Raw genomic sequence first — 17,066 nt, 5'->3', positions numbered from 1 at the left:
ATCCTATAACGCAAGATCAATAATCATGAAATCAAATTTTGGGTAAAAAATTCGTTAGTGGCTAGTTATTCACAAGCCGTAATCACTTAGAAAATGTGTAGAAAAGTGAACTTTGGTCACCATTTTGACTATAACATTTGAACGGTAAGGAATTTTTAAACGCGGCCTAAATATTTTAGAAAATAAACATTCAGAGCTTGAATTTCAACTCAAATTTTGTAATTTTTGATGGAAATCAGGTGAGTCATTGTCATTTGAATCAGTCCCACCGAGTTACCTGAAATATGGATTCCAATTTTGTGCCGTTGGAGGGGCATAAAAATGGAAGTCTAATGATTTGCACATGAATTTGGCTTGGAAATACTTTTCCTATATCGTGAGATCAATAATATTGAAATCAAATTTTAAGTAAAAAATATGTTTGTGGCTAGTTATTCACGAGATGTAATCGATTAGAAAATGTGTTGATAGGTGACCTTCGGTCAACTTTTCAACAATAACTTTTGAATGGTAAGGAATTTTTAAATGCAACCAGAATGTTTTAGAAAGTACACATTCGGAGATTAAATTTGGACACAAATTTTGTATTTTTTCAATGGAAATCAAGAGAGTTATTGTCTTTTGAATATGTCCCTCTGAGTTTCCGGAAATATGGAATCCAATAATGTGCCGATGGAGGGGCGTAAAAATGGAAGTCTAACGATTCGCACATGAATTTAGCTTGGAAATACTTTTCCTATATCGCGAGATCAATAATCTTGACATCAAATTTTGTGTAAAAAAAACGTTAGTTGCTAGTTTTTCACAAGATGTAATCGCATAGAAAATGTGTTGAAAAGTGACCTTCGGTCACCGTATCCACAATAACTTTTGAACGGTAACGAATTTTTAGACACGGCCTGAATGTTTTAGAAAGTACACATTCGGATCTTGAAGTTGAAACAAAAAATATTTTGTATTCTTTTTAAGGAAATCAAGTGAGTTATTGTCATTTGTATTAATCCTTCCGAGTTTCCGGAAATACAAAATCCAATTCTAGGCCAATGGAGGGGCGTAAAAATGGAAGTCTAACGATTCGCAAACGAATTTGGCTTGGAAATATTTATCCTATATCACAAGATCAATAATCTTGAAATCAAATTATAGGCAAAAAATACGCTAGTGGCCAGTTATTCACGAGCCGTAATCGCTTAGAAAATATGTTGAAAAATGACCTTCGATCATCGTTTCGACAATAACTTTTGAATAGTAAGGAATTTTTAGACGCGGCCTGTATGTTTTAGAAAGTAAACATTCGGAGCTTGAATTTGAACAAAAATTTTGTATTCTTTTGATGGAAATCAAGTGAGTTATTGTCATTTGTATCAATCCTTCCGAGTTTCCGGAAATACGAAATCCAATTCTAGGCCAATGGAGGGGCGTAAAAATGGAAGTCTAACGATATGCACACGAATTTGGCTTGGAATTATTTTTCCTATATGACAAGATCAATAATCATGAAATCAAATTATAGGTAAAAAATACGTTAGTGGCTAGTTATTCACGAGCCGTAATCGCTTAGAAAATATGTCGAAAAGTGACCTTCGGTCACCGTTTCGACAATAACTTTTGAACGGTGAGGAATTTTAAACACGCCCTTATTGTTTTAGAAAGTACACATTTGGAGCTTCAATTTCAACATAAATTTTGTATTTTTTTGATGGAAATCGACTGAGTTTTTGTCATTTGAATCAATCCTTCCGAGTTTCCAGAAATACGGAATCCAATTCTGGGACGATGGAAGGGCGTAAAAAACGAAGTCTAATGATTCGCAGAAGAATTTGGCTTGGAAATATTTATCCTATATCGCATGATAAATAATCTTGAAATCAAATTTTGGTAAAAATTACGTTAGTGGCTTATTATTTAAGAGCCGTAATCGCTTAGAAAATGTGTTTAAAAGTGAACTTCGGTTGCCGTTTTGACAATAACTTTTTAACGGTAAGGAATTTTAAATCGCAGCCGTAATGTTTTAGATAGTACACATTCGGAGAGTGAATTTGAACACAAATTTTGTATTTTTTCAACGGAAATCAAGTGAGTTATTGTCATTTGAATCAGTCTCACCGAGTTACCTGGAATACGAATTCCAATTATGTGCCGATGAAGGGTTGTAAAAATGGAAGTCTAACGATTCGCACATGATTTTGGCTTGGAAATACTTTTCCAAAACCGCGAGATCAATAATATTGAAATCAAATTTTGGGTAACAAATACGTTAGTGGCTAGTTATTTACGAGATGTAATTGCATAGAAAATGTGATGAGAAGTGACCTTAGGTCACCGTATCCACAATAACTTTTGATGGGTAAGGAATTTTTAGACGCGGCCTGAATGTTTTAGAAAGTAAACATTCGGAGCTTGAATTTGAACGCAAATTTTGTATTTTTTCCATGGAAATCAAGAGCATTATTGTGTTTTGAATATGTCTCTCCGAGTTTCTGGAAATACAGAATCCAATTATGTGCCGATGGAAGGGCGTAAAAATGGAAGTCTAACGATACGCACACGAATTTGGCTTGGAAATCTTTTAACTATATCGCGAGATCAATAATCTTGAAATCAAATTTTGGCTAAAAACTACGTTAGTGGCTATTTTTTCATGAGACGCAATCACTTAGAAAATGTGTTGAAAAGTGACCTTCGATCACCGTTTCGACAATAACCTTAAAACGGTAAGGAAATTTTAAATGCGGCCAAAATGTTTTACAAAGTACACATACGAAGCTTTAATTTGAACACAAATTTTACAATTTTTCCATGGAAGTCAAGAGAGTTATTGTCTTTTGAATATGTCCCTCCAAGTTTCTAGAAATACGGAATCCAATTCTGTGCTGATGGAGGGGCGTAAAAATGGATGTCTAACGATTAGCACAAGAATTTGGCTTGGAAATACTTTTCCTATATCGCTAGATCAATAATATTGAAATCAAATTTTGGGTAAAAAATACGTTAGTGGCTAGTTATTCATGAGATGTAATCGCTTAGAAAATGTGTTGATAGGTGACCTTCGGTCACCGTTTTGACAATAACTTTTGAATGGTAATGAATTTTTGAATGTGGCCTGAATGTTTTACAAAGTACACATTCGGAGCTTGAATTTGGACGAATATTTTTTATTTTTTCCATGGAAATCAATAGATTTATTGTCTTTTGAATATGCCCCTCCGAGTTTTCGGAAATATTGAATCCAATTACGTGCCGATGGAGGGGTGTAAAAATGGAAGTCTAACGATACGCACATGAATTTGGCTAGGAAATATTTTTCTTATATCATGAGATCAATAATCTTGATATCAAATTTCAGGTAAAAGTTTCGTTAGTTGCTAGTTATTCAAGAGTCGTAATCACTTCTAAAATGTGTTGAAATGTGACCTTTGGTCACCGTTTCAACAGTAACTTTTGAACGGTAAGGAATTTTTAGATGCGGCCTGAATGTTTTAGAAAGTACACGTTCCAAGCCTGAATTTGAACAAAAATTTTGTATTTTTTCGATGGAAATCAAGAGTGTTATTGTCGTTTGAATAGGTCCCTCCGAGTTTCCAGAAATATGGAATCCAATTATGTGCTGATGGAGGGGCGTAAAAATGGAAGTCTAACGATTCACACACGAATTTGGCTTGGAAATATTTTTCCTATATAGCCAGATCAATAATCTTGAGATTAAATTTAGTTTAAAAAATTCGTTAGTTGCTTGTTATTCACGAGACGTAATCGCTTAGAAAATATATTGAAAAGTGACTTTCGATCACCATTTCCGCAATAACTTTTGAACAGTGTAGAATATTTAGACACGACCTGAATGTTTTAGAAAGTACACATTTGGAACTTGAATTTATACTCAGATTTTGTGTTTTTTCGATGGAACTCAAGTGAGTTATTGTCATTTGAATCAGTCCCACCGAGTTGCCTGAAATACGGATTCGAATTATGTGCCGATGGAGGGGCGTAAAAATGGAAGTCTAACGATTTGCACATGAATTTGGCTTGGAAATAATTTTCCTATATCACAAAATCAATAATCGAGAAATCAAATTTTGGGTAAAAAATATGTTACTGGCTATTTATTCACGAGCCGTAATCTCTTAGAAAATGTGTTGAAAAGTGACCTTTGGTCACCGTTTCAACAATAACGGTAAGGAATTTTAAAATGTGGCCTGAATGTTTTAGAAAGTACACATTCAGAGCTTGAATTAGAACAAAAATTTTGTATTTTTTCGATGGAAATCGAGTGAGTTATTGTCATTTGAATCAGTCCTTCCGAGTTTCCAGAAATAGGGAATTCGATTTTGGGCCGATGGAGGGGCGTAAAAATGGAAGTCTAATGATTTGCACACAAATTAGGCTTGGAAATATTTATTCTATATCACAAAATCAATAATCTAGAAATCAAATTTTCGGTAAAAAATACGTTAGTGGCTAGTTATTCACGAGCCGTAATCTCTTAGAAAATGTGTTGAAAATTTACCTTCGGTCATCGTTTCAACAATAACTTTTGAAAGGAAAGGAATTTTTAAATGCGGCCTGAATGTTTTAGAAAGCACACATTCAGAGCTTGATTTCAACTAGAATTTTGTATTTTTTATATGGAACTCAAGAGAATTATTGTCGTTTGAATATGTCCCTCCAAGTTTCCGAAAATACGAAATCCAATTCTATGCTGATGAAGGGGCGTAAAAATGGAAGTCCAACGATTCGCACACAAATTTGGCTATGAAATATTTTTCCTATATCGCGAGATCAATAATCTTGAAATCAAATTTTGGGGAAAAAATATGTTAGTGCCTAGTTATTCATGAGACGTAATCGCTTAGAAAATGTGTTGAAAACTGTCCTTCAGTCACCGTTTTGACAATAACTTTTGAAAGGTATGGAATTTTTAGAGGCGGCCTAAATGTTTTAGAAAGTACACATTCGAAGTTTAAATTTGAACATGAATTTTATATTTTTTTTATGGAAATCAAGAGAGTTATTGTCGTTTGAATATGTCCCTCCGAGTTTCCGCAAATACTGAATCCAATTATGTGTTGATGGAGGGGTGTAAAAATGGAAGTCTAACGATTAGCACAAGAATTTGGCTTGGAAATATTTTTCCTACATCGCGAGATCAATAATCTTGAAATCAAACTTTGGGTAAAAAAAAACTTTAGTGACTAGTTATTCACAAGACGTAATCGCGTAGAAAATGTGTTGAAAAGTAACCTTCGGTCACTGTTTCCACAATAACTTTTGAACGGTATGGAATTTTTAGACGCAGCTTGAATGCTTTAGAAAATATACATTCGGAGCTTGAATTTGACATCGAATTTAGTCATTTTTCCAATGTAATCAAGAGAGTTATTGTTGTTTGAATATGTCCCTCTGAGTTTACGGAAATACAGAATCCAATTCAGTGCCGATAGAGGGGGGTAAAAATGGAAGTCTAACGATTCTCACATGATTTTGGCTTGGAAATACTTTTCCAAAACCGCGAGATCAAAAATATTGAAATCAAATTTTGGGTAACAAATACGTTAGTGGCTAGTTATTCATGAGATGTAATCGCATAGAAAATGTGATGAAAAGTGACCTTAGGTCACCGTATCCACAATAACTTTTGATCGGTAAGGAATTTTTGGACGCGGCTTGAATGTTTTTGAAAGTACACATTCGGAGCTTGAATTTTAACACAAATTTTGTATTTTTTCAATGGAAATCAAGTGAGTTATTGTCATTTGAATCAGTTCTATTGAGTTACCTGAAATACGGATTCCAATTATGTGCCATTGGGGGGTGTAAAAATGGAAGTCTAACGATTCGCACATGAATTTGGCTTGGAAATACTATACCTATATCGCGAGATTAATAATATTGATATCAAATTTTGGGTAAGAAATAAGTTAGTGGCTTATTATTCACATGACGTAATCGCTTAAAAAATGCGGTGATTGGTGACCTTCGGTCACCGTTTCGTCAATAACTTTTGAACGGTAAGGAATTTTTAAATGCGGCCTGAATGTTTTACAAAGTACACAGTCGGAGCTTGAATTTGAACTCAAATTTTGTATTTTTTTCGATGGAAATCAAGAGACATCTTATCATTAGAATCAGTCCCACCGAGTTACCCGAAATACGTATTGCAATTATGTGCAGATTTAGGGGGGTAAAAATGGAAGTCTTATAAGTCGCACACGAATTTGGCTTGGAAATATTTGTCCTATATCACGAGATCGATAATCTGGAAATCAAATTTTGTGGAAAAAAAAACGTTAGTCGTTAGTTATTCACGAGACGTAATCGCTTAGAAAATGTGTTGAAAAGTGAACTTTGGTCACCAATTCGACAATAACTTTTGTACAGTAGGGAATTTTTAAAAGCAGCCTGAATGTTTTAGAAAGTACACAGTCGGAGCTTGAATTTGAACTCAAATTTTGTATTTTTTTTTTTATGGAAATCAAGAGAGTTCTTATCATTTGAATCAGTCCCACCGAGTTACCTGAAACACGTATTGCAATTATGCGCAGATTTAGGGGGGTAAAAATGGAAGTCTTATGAGTCGCACACGAATTTGGTTGGGAAATATTTGTCCTATATTGCGAGATCGATAATCTGGAAATCAAATTTTGAGTAAAGAAAACGTTACTGGCTAGTTATTCACGAGATGTAATCGCTTAGAAATTGTGATGAAAAGTGAACTTCGGTCACCGTTTCGACAATAACTTTTGAACGGTAAGGAATTTTTAAATGCGGCCTGAATGTTTGAGAAAGTACACATTCGGAGCTGGAATTTGAACACAAATTTTGTATTTCTTCCATGGAAATCAAGAGAGTTATTATCGTTTGAATATGTCCCTCCGAGTTTCTAGAAATACGGAGTCCAATTATGTGCCGCTGGAGGGGCGTAAAAATGGAAGTCTAACGATTAGCACACGAATTTGGCTTGGAGATGTAATCACTTAGAAAATGTGTCGAAAAGTGACCTTCAGTCACCTATTTGTCAATAACTTTTGAACGGTAAGGAACTTTTTGACGTGGATTGAATGTTTTAGAAATACAGATTCGAAGCTTGAATTTGAACTCAAATTTTGTATTTTGTCAATGGAAATCAAGAGAGTTCTTTTCATTTGAATCAGTCACACTGAGTTACCCGAAATACGTATTCCAATTATGTGCCGGTGGAGGGGGGTAAAAATGGGAATCTAACAATTCGCACACGAATTTGGCTTGGAAATATGTTTCCTATATCGCAAGACCAATAATCTTGAAATCAAATTTTGTGTAGAAAAAACATTATTCGCTAGTTATTCACAAGACGTAATCGCTTAGAAAATGTGTGGAACAGTGAACTTTGGTCGCCGATTCGACAATAACTTTTGTACGTAAGAGAATTTTTAAAAGCGGCCTGAATGTTTCAGAAAGTACACAGTCGGAGGTTGAATTTGAACTCGAATTTTGTATTTTTTCGATGGAAATCAAGAGAGTTCTTATCATTTGAATCAATCAAACCGTGTTACCCGAAATACGTATTCCAATTATGTGCCGATAGTGGGGGGTAAAAATGGAAGTCTTACGATTCGCACACGAATTTGGCTTAGAAATATTTTTCCTAATTTGCGAGATGAATAATCTTGAAATCAAATTTTGTGTAAAAAAAACGTTAGTGGCTTGTTATTCACGAGATGTAATCACTTAGAAAATATGTAGAAAATTGAACTTTGGTCACCGATTCGACAATAACTTTTGTATGGTGGGGAATTTCTGAAAGTAACCAGAATGTTTTACAAAGTACACAATCGGAGCTTGAATTTGAACTCAAATTTTGTATTTTTTTTCGATGGAAATCAATTGAGTTCTTATGATTTGAATCAGTCCCACCGAGTTTCTTAGAAATATGTATTCCAATTATGTGCAGATTTAGGGGGTAAAAATGGAAGTCTTACAATTTGCACACAAATTTGGCTTGGAAATATTTTTCCTATATCGCGAGATCAATAATCTGGAAATCAAATTTTGTGTAAAAAAAACGTTAGTCGGTAGTTATTCACGAGACGTAATCGCTTAGAAAATGTGTTGAAAAGTGAACTTTGGTCACCGATTCGACAATAACTTTTGTGCGGTAGGGAATTTTTAAATGCGGCCTGAATGTTTTAGAAAGTACACATTCAGAGATGGAATTTGAACATAAATTTTGTATTTCTTGCATGGAAATCAAGAGAGTTATTGTCGTTTTGAATATGTCCCTCCAAGTTTCCAGAAATATGGAATCTAATTTTGTGCCGATGGAGGGGCATAAAAATTGAAGTCTAACGATTCGCACATGAATTTGGCTTGGAAATATTTTTCCTATATCACGAGATTGATAATTTGAAATTAAATTTTGTGTAAAAATAACGTTAGTCGCAAAGTATTCACGATACGTAATCGCTTAGAAAATGTGTTGAAAAATGAACTTTGTTCACTGATTCGACAATAACTTTTGCATGGTAGGGAATTTTTAAATGCGGCCTGAATGTTTTAGAAAGTACATATTTGGAGCTGGAATTTGAACACAAATTCCAGGAATACGGAATCCAGTTTTGTGCCTATGGAGCGGCGCAAAAATTGAAGTCTAATGATTTGCTTGCGAATTTGGCTAGGAAATATTTTTCCTATGTCGCGAGATCAATAATCTTGAAATCAAAATTCTTGTAAAAAAAAAGTTAGTGGCTAGTTATTCACGAGATGTAATCACATAGAAAATGTGTTGAAAAGTGACCTTCGGTCACTGTTTCGACAATAACTTTTGAACGGTAAGGAATTCTTAGACATAGCCTTAATGTTTTTGAAAGTACACATACAGAGCTTAAATTTGAAAACAAATTCTGTATTTTGTCAATAGAAATCAAGAGAGATATTATCATTTGAATTAGTCACACCGAGTTACCCAAAATACTGATACCAATTATTTCCCAATGGAGATGCTTAAAAATTGATGTCTAACGATTTGCACACGAATTTGACTTTGAAATATTTTTCCAATATCGCAAGATCAATAAACTTGAAATCAAATTTTGGGTAAAAAAACGTTAGTGGCTAGTTATTCATGAGACGTAATCGCTTAGAAAATGTGTGGAAAAGTGACCTTCGGTTACCGTTTTGACAATAACTATTGAACGGAATGGAATTTTTAGACGCGGCTTGAATGTTTTAGAAAGTGTGAATTCGGAGCTTGAATTTGAACTCAAATTCTATATTTTGTCGATGGAAATCAAGAGAGTTATTATCATTTGAATCAGTCACACTGAGTTACCCAAAATACGGATGCCAATTATGTGTCAATGGAGGGCTGTAAAAATTGAAGTCTAACGATTTGCACACGAATTTGGCTTGGAAATATTTTTACTATATCGCGAGTTCAATAATCTTGAAATCAAATTTTTTGTAAAAAAAACGTTAGTCGCAGGTTATTCACGAGACCAAATCGCATAGAAAATGTGTTGAAAAATGACCTTCGGTCACCGTTTCGACAATAACTTTTGAACGGTAAGGAATTTTTAGACGCGGCCTTAATCTCCTTGAAAATACACATTTGGAGCTTGAATTTGAACACAAATTCTGTATTTTGTCAATGGAAATCAAGAGAGTTATTATCATTTGAATCAGTCACACCGAGTTACCGAAAATACGGATACCAATTATGTGCCGATGGAGGAGCGTAAAAATTGATGTCTATCGATTCGCACACGAATTTTGAAATATTTTTCCCATATCGCGAGATCAATAATCTTGAATTAAAATTTGGGTAAAAAAAACGTTAGTGGCTAGTTATTCATGAGACGTAATTGATTAGAAAATGTGTGGAAAAGTGACCTTCTATCACCGTTTCGACAATAACTATTGAACAGAATGGAACTTTTAGACGCTGCCTGAATGTTTTAGAAAGTACAAATTCGGAGCTTGAATCTGAACTAAAATTTTGTATTTTTTCGATGGAAATCGAGAGAGTTCTTATCATTTGAATCAGTCCCACCGAGTTACCTGAAATACGTATTCCAATTATGTGTCGATTTAGGGGGGCAAAAATGGAAGTCTAAGGATTCACACACGAATTTGGCTTGGAAATATTCTTCCTATATCGTGAGATCAATAATCTTGAAATCAAACTTTTGGTAAAAAAAAACGTTAGTGGCTAGTTATTCACGAGACGTAATTGCATAGAAAATGTGTTGAAAGGTGACCTATGGTCACTGTTTCGACAATAACTTTTGAATGGTAAGGAATTTTTAGACACGGCCTTCATGTTTTAGTAAGTACACATTCGAAACTTGAATTTGAACAAAAATTTTGTGTTTTGTCGATGGAAATCAAGAGAGTTATTATCATTTGCATCAGTCACACCCAGTTACCTGAAACACGGGTACCAATTATGTGCCGATGGAGGGGCGTAAAAATTGATGTCTAACGATTCGCACACGAATTTGCCTTTGAAATATATTTCTTATATTGCGAGATCAATAATCTTGAAGTCAAATTTTGAGTAAAAAAAACGTTAGTGGTTGGTTATTCACGAGACATAATCACTTAGAAATTTTGTTGAAAAGTGAACTTCGGTTACCGTTTCAACAATAACTTTTGAACGATGAGGAATTTTTAAATGCAGCCTGTATGTTTTAGAAAGTACACATTCAGAGCTAGAATTCAAACACAAATTTTGTATTTCTTCTATGCAAATCAAGAGAGTTATTGTCGTTTGAATATGTCCCTCCGAGTTTCTGGAAATACAGAATCCAATTATGTGCCACAGGAGGGGTGCAAAAATGGAAGTCTAACGATTCGTACACGAATTTCACTTTAAAATATTTTTCCTATAACGCGAGATCAATAATCTTGAATTAAAAATTTTGCGTAAGAAAAACATTACTGGATAGTTTTTCACGAGACGTAATCACTTAGAAAATGTGTGGAAAAGTGACCTTCTGTCACCGATTCGACAATAACTTTTGAACGGTAAGGAATTTTTAGACGCGGCTTGAATGTTTTAGAAATTAAATATTCAAGGCTTGAATTTGAACTCAAATTCTGTATTTTGTCGATGGAAATCAAGAGTGTACTTATCATACGAATCAGTGCCACCGCGTTACCTGAAATACATATTAGAATTATGTGCCGATGGAGGGCGGTAAAAATGGAAATCAAATGATTCGTACATGAATTTGGCTCAGAAATATTTTTCCTGTATCGCGAGATCAATAATCTTGAAATCAAATTTTGTGTAAAATAAATGTTAGTCGCTAGTCATTCATAAGACGTAATCGCTTATAAAATGTCTTGGAAAGTGAACTTTTGTCGCCAATTTGACAATAACTTTTGTACAGTAGGGAATTTTTAAAAGCGGCCAGAATGTTTTAGAAAGTACACAGTCGGAGGCTGAATTTGAACTCAAATTTTGTATTTTTTCGATGGAAATCAAGTGAATTCTTATCATTTGAATCAGTCAAACCGAGTTACCCGAAATACGTATTCCAATTATGTGCCGACGAACGGGGGTAAAAATGGAAATCTAACGATTTGCACACGAATTTGGCTTTGAAATATTTTTCCTATATCGCGAGATCAATAATCTCGAAATCAAATTTTGTGTGAAAAAAACATTAGACGCGAATCACTTAGAAAATGTGTTGAACAGTGAACTTTGGTCACCGATTCGACAATAACTTTTGTACGGAATGGAATTTTTAAAAGCGGCCTGAATGTTTTAGAAAGTACACAGTCAAAGGTTGAATTTGAACACAAATTTTGTATTTTTTCGACGGAAATCAAGAGAGTTCTTATCATTTGAATCAGTCAAACCGAGTTATCCGAAATATGTATTCCAATTATGTGCCGATGGAGGGGGGTAAAATGGAAGTCTTACGATTTGCACACGAATTTGGCTTGGAAATATTTTTCCTATATCGCGAGATTAATAATCTTGAAATCAAAATTTATGTAAAAAAAACGTTAGTGGCTTGTTATTCACGAGACGTAATCGCTTAGAAAATATGTAGAAAAGTGAACTTTGGTCACCGATTCGACAATAACTTTTGTACGATTGGGAATTTTTAAAAGCAGCCTGAATGTTTTAGAAATTACACAGTCAAAGCTTTAATTTGAACTCAAATTTTGTATTTTTTCGATGGAAATCAAGTGAGTTCTTATCATTTGAATCAGTCAAACCGAGTTACCCGAAATACGTATTCCAATTATGTGCCGATGAAGGGGGGTAAAAATGGAAATCTAACGATTCGCACACGAATTTGGCTTTGAAATATTTTTCCTATATCGCGAGATCAATAATCTTGAAATCAAATTTTGTGTGGAAAAAACGTTAGTCGCGAATCGCTTAGAAAATGTGTTGAACAGTGAACTTTGGTCACCGATTCGACAATAACTTTTGTACGAAATGGAATTTTTAAAAGCGGCCTGAATGTTTTAGAAAGTACATAGTTGGAGGTTGAATTTGAACACAAATTTTGTATTTTTTCGATGGAAATCAAGAGAGTTCTTGTCATTTGAATCAGTCAAACCGAGTTATCCGAAATACGTATTCCAATTATGTGCCGATGGAGGGGGGTAAAAATGGAAGTCTTATGAGTCACACATGAATTTGGCTTGGAAATATTTGTCCTATATCGCGGGATCGATAATCTGGAAATCAAATTTTGTGTAAAAAAAACGTTAGTCGATAGTTATTCACGAGACGTAATCGCTTAGAAAATGTGTTGAAAAGTGAACTTTGGTCACCGATTCGACAATAACTTTTGTACGATAGGGAATTTTTAAATGCAGCCTAAATGTTTTAGAAAGCACACATTTGGTGCTAGAATTTAAACACAAATTTATTATTTCTTCCATGGAATTCAAGACATTTATTGTTGTTTGAATATGTCTCTCTTTGTTACAGAAATACGGAATCAAATTTAGTGCTGATTGGGGGGGGGGGGGGGGGCGTAAAAATTGAAGTCTAACATTTCACACACGAATTTGGCTTGGAAATATTTTTCCTATATCGCGAGATCAATAATCTTGAAATCAAATTTTGGGTAAAAAAACCGTTAGTGGCAAGTTATTCATGAGACGTAATCGCATAGAAAATGTGCTGAAAAGTGACCTATAGTCACCATTTCCACAATAACCTTTGAACGGTACATAATTTTTAGACGCGGCCTGAATGTCTTAGAAAGTACAGATTCGGAGCTTGAATTTGAACACAAATTCTATGTTTTGTCGTTGGAATGAAGAGAGTCATTATCATTTGCATCAGTCACACCGAGTTACCTGAAATACAGATACCAATTATGAGCTGATATAGGGGCATAAAAATTGATGTCTAACGATTCGCACACAAATTTCACTCTGAAATATCTTTTCTATATTGCGAGTTCAATAATCTTGAAATCAAATTTGGGTAAAAAAAACGTTAGTGGCTAGTTATTCACGAGACGTAATCGCAGAGAAAATGTGTGGAAAAGTGACCTTCGGTCACCGTTTAGACAATAACTGTTGAACGGTAAGGAATTTTTAGACGCGACCTGAATGTTTTTGAAAGTAAAAATTCGGAGCTTGAATTTAAACTCAAATTCTGTATTTATTCGATGGAAATCAAGAGAGTTATTATCATTTGAATCAGTCACACTGAGTTACCCGAAATACGGATACCAATTATGTGCTGATGGAGGGGCGTAAATATTGAAGTCTAATGATTCGCACACGAATTTGACTTTGAAATATTTTTCCTATATCACTAGAACAATAATCTTGAATTCAAAGTTTGGGTTAAAAAAAACGTCAGTGGCTAGTTTTTCACGAGACGTAATCACTTAGAAAATGTGTGGAAAAGTGACCTTTGGTCACCGTTTCGACAATAACTTTTGAAAGGTAAGCAATTTTTAAGTGCGGCCTATATGTTTTCAAAAGCACACATTCGAAGATTGAATTCGAACTCGAATTTTGTATTTTTTTCGATGGAAATCAAGAGAGTTATCGTCATTTGAATATGTCCCTCCGTGTTTCCGGAAATACGAAACCCAATTCTGTGTTGATGGTGGGTGGTAAAAATGGAAGTCTTATGAGTCACACACGAATTTGGCTTGGAAATATTTATCCTATATCGCGAGATTGATAATCTGGAAATCAAATTTTGTGTAAAAAAAATGTTAGTCGCTAGTTATTCACGAGACGTAATCGCTTAGAAAATGTGTTGAAAAGTGAACTTTGGTCACCGATTCGACAATAACTTTTGTATGGTAGGGAATTTTTAAATGTGGCCTGAACATTTTGGAAAGCACACATTTGGTGCTGGAATTTAAACACAAATTTTGTATTTCTTCCTTGGAAATCAATACAATTATTGTCGTTTGAATATGTCCCTCCGAGTTACAAAAATACGGAATCCAATTTAGTGCCGATGGAGGGGCGTAAAATTGAAGTCTAACAATTCGCACATGAATTTGGCTTGGAAATATTTTTCCAATATCACAAGATCAATAATCTAGAAATCAAATTTTCGGTAAAAAAAACGTTACTGGCTAGTTATTCATGAGATGTAATCGCATAGAAAATGTGTGGAAAAGTCATCTTCGGACACCATTTCGACAATAACTATTGAACGGTAAGGAATTTTTAGACGCGGCCTGAATGTTTTAGAAAGTACAAATTCAGAGCTTGAATTTGAACTCAAATTCTATATTTTGTCGATTGAAATCAAGAGAGTTATTATCATTTGAATTAGTCACACTGAGTTACCAGAATTACGGATACCAATTATGTGCCAATGAAGGGGCGCAAAAATTGAAGTCTAACAATTCACACACGAATTTGACTCTGAATTATTTTTCCTATATCGCGAGATCAATAATCTTGAAATCAAATTTTGGGTAAAAAAAGCATTAGTGGCTAGTTATTCACTAGAAGTAATCGCATAGAAAATGTGTTGAAAAGTGACCTACGGTCAATGTTTCGACAATAACTTTAGAAAGTACACATTCAGTGCGTGAATTTGAACACAAATTTTGTGTTTTCTCGATGGAAATCAAGAGAGTTATTATCGTTTGCCTCAGTCACATGGAGTTACCCGAAATACGGATACCAATTCTGTGCCGATAGAGGGGCGTAAAAATTGTTGTCTAACGATTTGCACACGAATTTCACTATGAAATATTTGTTCTATATTGCGAGTTTAATAATCTTGAAATCAAAATTTGGGTAAAAAAAACGTTAGTGGCATGTTATTCACGAGACGTAATCACTTAGAAAATGTGTGGAAAAGTGACCTTCGGTCACTGTTTCAACAATAACTATTGAATGGTAAGGAATTTTTAGATGCGGCCTGAATGTTTTAGAAAGTATAAATTCGGAGCATGAATTTAAACTCAAATTCGGTATTTTGTCGATGGAAATCAAGAGAGTTATTATCATTTGAATCAGTCACACTGTCTTACTCAAAATACGGATACCAATTATGTGCCGATGGAGAGGCGTAAATATTGAAGTCTAACAATTCGCACATGAATTTGACTTAGAAATATTTTTCCTATATCGCGAGATCAATAATCTTGAAATCAAATTTTCTGTGAAAAAACATTAGTGGCTAGTTATTCACGAAACGTAATCGCATAGAAAATGTGTTGAAAAGTAACTTTCGGTCACCGTTTCGACAATAACTTTTTAACAATAAGGAATTTTTAGATGCGGCCTTAATGTTTTTGAAAGTACACATTCGGAGCTTGAAGTCAAAGTTTACTAGTTGTTGATACCTATTTTCATGAAACATTTTTTTACAAGCCCAATTCATGTATTGTATTATTATTCTCCCCCCCCCCCCCTCCATTAAGCATGGCTCATGCCCATGTGAACATATTGGGAAAATTGAGAGAGTGTGATTTGGAAGAAATGGGTTGGTTCCTTTCAGAATTTTTGCATAAGCCCAACCTAAGTGTGCTACCAAGTGGGCAAGGGATGCTGGTAGCACCTCAAATTTCTGGAGGAGGTCTTTTACCTAAAATTTCCACCCCAAATGAGGTCTTATACTCTCAGTGTCTGTGGCCCAAAGTTTTTTCCCTAACCTACTTTCGTCTCTAAAACATAGTTGGCTCTCATTTGCCAACTACAGCTGCTAGCCCTCACTTTAGGTGAGCCTCCCAATTAAGAGCCTAAAATAGTTGAAAAGGAGAAGCCAATAGGGGCTTAGTCAAATCTTTCCCAAATTATGTAAAGCAAGTTAACTCTTTTACCCAATTAAAGCAAACCTAAAACCAAAGATCAATTTAGCAGCTTGAAGGTCCATAGCCTCATCTTTTAGCCTAAAAACCAGTCATTAAGGACACCTAAAATTTGCTATAAAACTCTCCCTTCAACTCAAAACAAAGCCAATCACGTTTTACCCATATAGCTAAAACTTTAGAGCAAAAGACCATGGAGCCAATAATGACTCTCAAGGCCCATTTGATAAGGGTATTTGAAGAGCGTTTTATATGATTTAAATGCTCAAAATCGTGGGTCCCACTTTGGAGTGAGTTGTTTGGTAAGGATACTATTTCATGGGTATTTAGATAATTGTACTCATTATAGGTGGCTTAAAACATGTATTTAGAGAATCATTAGAGAGGCATATTCAACATTTAAATAACAGTTTTGAATGACACAATTGTAATATTGTGAAAATCATGTGATCCATACATAGTTAGTTGATGTGACAAAACACAATTGTTTTTCTCTCTCTCTTCTTCATGCATTGGAAATCTCCAGATTTCCATCTCTCATAGAACGACTATTTTTTACTTCTTGAACTCATCTTCATCAATAAAATTCAAAGCTCTCTCTCAATGACTCACTGGAATTTGGAATCTGCCTCATTACTTCTCTTCGTTAATGTGACTCTTTTATTTCTTTGGGTAGATTTGTAAAAATATGTCTCACTTGTATTGGAATGATAATATATATCTATATATATATATATATTAGTTTTAGCTTACCTCTAGTACTTTTTTAATTGGAATCTCATTTTGTTTTAATAAGAAACTGTCACATCA

The sequence above is a fragment of the Quercus lobata genome, chromosome 3, assembly GCF_001633185.2.
Source record: "Quercus lobata isolate SW786 chromosome 3, ValleyOak3.0 Primary Assembly, whole genome shotgun sequence".
Classification (NCBI taxonomy): Eukaryota; Viridiplantae; Streptophyta; class Magnoliopsida; order Fagales; family Fagaceae; genus Quercus; species Quercus lobata.
The sequence above is the reverse complement of the archived record's forward strand: the minus strand, read 5'-3'. Positions refer to the sequence as shown.